A 4278-nucleotide genomic window follows, 5' to 3' on the forward strand; every position below is an offset into this window, starting at 1 on the left:
AATGTCGGTCTCCGCCCGGAGCTCCCAGCCAACTCGGCGAATATTTTCTAAGTGCCACCCTGCCGAGCTTCGGCGTCCGACCAGTGCCGGTTCTGCAGCCGGCCTCGAATGACGAAAAATAACGGTCTCCGCCTGGAGGTCAACGCCAACTTGGCAAATATTTTCTAAGTGCCACCGGCCCGTCCGAGCTTTGGCGTCCGCCCAACGCCGGTTCCGCAGCCGGCCTCGAATGACGAAAAATAACGGTCTCCGCCTGGAAGTCAACGCCAACTCTGCGAATATTTTCTAAGTGCCACCGGCCCGTCCGAGCTTTGGCGTCCGCCCAGCGCCGGTTCCCCAGATGGCCTCGAATGCCAAAAATTAACGGTCTCTGTGGCTGTAGCTATGGAAGTGTCGAGGTACCAGCCACCCAAAGTGCCGAGGCCTGCCGCTCGACCACGCCGGCGCAGAGTTCCAGCCGCTCGGACGCGCTCAGATCATCTCCCGCCGCGCAGCCACCGGTAAAAGATCCACCCAAAGTGCCGAGGCCAGCCGCTCGACCACGCCGGCGCAGAGTTCCAGCCGCTCGGATGCGCTCAGATCATCTCCCGCCGCGCAGCCACCGGTAAAAGATCCACCCAAAGTGCCGAGGCCAGCCGCTCGACCACGCCGGCGCAGAGTTCCAGCCGCTCGGATGCGCTCTGTCACTCTCCCGCCGCGCAGCCACCGGTAAAAGATCCACCCAAAATGCCGAGGCCAGCCGCTCGACCACACCGGCGCAGAGTTCCAGCCGCTCGGATGCGCTCTGTCACTCTCCCGCCGCGCAGCCACCGGTAACGGGGAAATGTCGCCGCCTTGTGGACACGCCGTTGTAAATGAATGGGCTTTCGCACTTAGTGCAATTTTCGCCAGCGCCCTGGCTGCAAGTATGAAAGTACCGGCCAGCCACCTCCGTGGCTGGAGCTATGGAGCTATGGAAGTATGGATGATCCAGCACCCTCCGTGGCTGGAGCTATGGAAGTGTTGAGGTACCAGCCAGCCAGCTCCGTGGCTGGAGCTATGGAGCTATGGAAGTATGGAGCTATGGAGCCACCAGCCAGCACCCTCCGTGGCTGGAGCTCTGGAGCTATGGAAGTATGGAGCTATGGAGCCACCAGCCAGCACCCTCCGTGGCTGGAGCTATGGAAGTATGGAGCTATGGAGCCACCAGCCAGCACCCTCCGTGGCTGGAGCTATGAAGCTATGGAAGTATGGAGCTATGGAGCCACCAGCCAGCACCCTCCGTGGCTGGAGCTATGGAAGTGTGGAGCTATCAGCCAGCCACCTCCGTGGCTGGAGCTATGGAGCTATGGAAGTATGGATGATCCAGCACCCTCCGTGGCTGGAGCTATGGAAGTGTGGAGCTCCAGCACCCTCCGTGGCTGGAGCTATGGAAGTGTGGAGCTGTCAGCCAGCCACCTCCGTGGCTGGAGCTCTGGAGCTATGGAAGTATGGAGCTATGGAGCCACCAGCCAGCCCCCTCCGTGGCTGGAGCTCTGTAGCTATGGAAGTATGGAAGATCCAGCACCCTCCGTGGCTGGAGCTATGGAAGTGTCGAGGTACCAGCCACCCAAAGTGCCGAGGCCTGCCGCTCGACCACGCCGGCGCAGAGTTCCAGCCGCTCGGATGCGCTCTGTCACTCTCCCGCCGCGCAGCCACCGGTAAAAGATCCACCCAAAGTGCCGAGGCCTGCCGCTCGACCACGCCGGCGCAGAGTTCCAGCCGCTCGGATAAGCTCTGTCACTCTCCCGCCGCGCAGCCACCGGTAACGGGGAAATGTCGCCGCCTGGCGGACACGCCGTTGTAAATGAATGGGCTTTCGCACTTAGTGCAATTTTTGCCAACTCCGTGGCTGCAAGTATGGAGGAACCGGCCAGCCACCTCCGTGGCTGGAGCTATGGAAGTATGGAGCTCCAGCACCCTCCGTGGCTGGAGCTATGGAAGTGTTGAGGTACCAGCCAGCCAGCTCCGTGGCTGGAACTCTGGAGCTATGGAAGTATGGAAGATCCAGCACCCTCCGTGGCTGGAGCTATGGAAGTGTTGAGGTACCAGCCAGCCAGCTCCGTGGCTGGAGCTCTGGAGCTATGGAAGTATAGAAGATCCAGCCACCTCCGTGGCTGAAGCTATGGAAGTATGGAGCTATGGAGGCATATATATATATATATATATATATATATATATATATATATATATATATATATATATATACAGTATATATATGTGGCTATGGCTCAGGCAGTAGAGTGGGTTGTCGAGTAACCGGAGAGTTGGGGATATATATATATATATATATATATATATATATATGTATATATATATATATACAGTAATTAATATATAATTAATTAAAGTAATTAATATATATATATGTATTTATATATATGTATATATATATGTATATATGTATATATATATATATATACAGTAATTAATATATATATATATATATATATATATATATATATATATATATATATATATATATATATATATATATATATATATATATACTTTTTTTTCTGAACATCCCGGTTCTCGAACAATTTGGTATTCGAACTGTGGTGAATTGTCTTCGTGGCTCCACTGGTCTTCACAAAGAAGGAAATGATTTGGGGACACACGGCTGGTTGGAAAAAGTTTTTATTCAGCCGATGTCAGAAGATGTTTTCTCACGCCCGACAGACGATGTTCAAAAGTCCCCCGTCTGCCAGGCAACGCCTCTCTTATACCTGGCAAGACTCATGATCTCATCGCTCTCAATCATAGCGACGCTTTGAGACCCCATACATGTGTTGGCTGTCTGCCCTTACAAGGCCGTCGAATTGGTTGTTTTCCTGGTCCTGAACAACTGGCCTTCCTATATTCTGTCGTGCCCATACATTACTGAAACTAAACCACCCTGTCCACACAAATAGGCCTGTGCTTGACCTGAGGCATGACCCCGGCCCTGTGAGGGCAACATACAGAGAGATATGCAGGCAAAAAATACACTACATAACCTCCCTTTCGGGACCTTCCAAGCGTCCCGAAAAACGGTCTGACAAGATAACATCGGCGATCACCCAAAAACCTTTCCCCTTCCAAATTAATGCTCAAGTCTACAATTTGGCCTATATATGGTTAGCCTAAATCACGCAAACTTCGGCCAGCTTCGTCAGGACTGGGTCATGGCGCTAACTGTAGCATGCCTGTGTCAGTGCAGCCTGACAGTAGGTGCTGTAGGCTGGCGTTAGGTGCTCTGCACAGGGGACAGCTCCCTTCCTTGCCAAATCACTGGCGGAGGTTTCTGTGGCTAAGTTGCCCTGAGCACAAAGCTGAGTCTGGCTTGCGCCTTCTTCCAGAGCTCAGCCCAGCTGAAAGGTTTCCTGATGGTACCTTCCCAAGTGGTCCATCTCCCTTGGCGACCCTGTACACGGCCTTGATGGTGGACAGCTCCTGCTTTGATCTTGACACCTCTTCCACAACCATGACTCTTCATTCCCTCTTTGTCGCCTTGGACCAGAGCTGTGGAGGCTCTCCCCAGCCAAGCCCCGCTCTCCCTTCTTTCACGTTGCCAATTGTTTCCTGATGTTGATAGCGCCACAAGTGGATTTCTCACAGTAGGATCCAAGGATTCTCTTAGCTCAAGAACGAACCTGGCCGTTTCCTGCTCATAGCCCGAGGTATGGACTGGATTGGCAGTTGCAGCGTGGTTGCCCCGAACAAGCCTGTGTCAGAGAAACCTTTCGGTAGACCTAGCCATTTCTGAATGTAGATGTTTGCTTCGTCTGTCCAGGCCGTTCGCTGTTGATATTACTCATCTTCAGTGGCCACATGGCCCTTTGGTACAATGTGAAGTTGTAGCACCACAATTTTTGCTTTCCGGGTAGTTGGCTCTTGTGGATGATCGCCAGGCCTTCTGCGAGTTGTTTCTTCTTTGTTACATGATAAACAAGGCGCTGTAGGACAGCACTAACCTGGTTGCTGGTGGGGAAACCACCTATGTATTCTCAGATTCCAAAGTTTTAATATAATTGTTAAGAAAATTCCATACAGTAGCCCAGCAATCAGGTATTGTGGCCGAGCGGTCTAAGGTGCTGGATCTAAAGCTCCAGTCTCTACTGAGGTGTGGGTTTTAAATCCCACCACAGCCACTTCTGCATCAATTCAGGTCTGGTCTCCTTGCCCAACTCCTGTCAGTGCACCTGTAAAGTATCAAGACCCTTCAAAGGTCTTTGCGAAATATAAATCTTTGCCTTTATTCTAACCTGGAGTACCCAT

General features: G+C 52.1%; 1 pseudogene; it reads right to left on the reverse strand.

The window, feature by feature from the left end:
- Nucleotides 1–3310: 3310 nt before the first annotated feature.
- LOC147040573 (uncharacterized) lies at nt 3311–4278 on the reverse strand (annotated as a pseudogene).

The sequence above is a fragment of the Syngnathus leptorhynchus genome, chromosome 20 (assembly GCF_054491065.1).
Source record: "Syngnathus leptorhynchus isolate UIUO chromosome 20, UIUO_Slep, whole genome shotgun sequence".
Taxonomy (NCBI): domain Eukaryota; kingdom Metazoa; phylum Chordata; class Actinopteri; order Syngnathiformes; family Syngnathidae; genus Syngnathus; species Syngnathus leptorhynchus.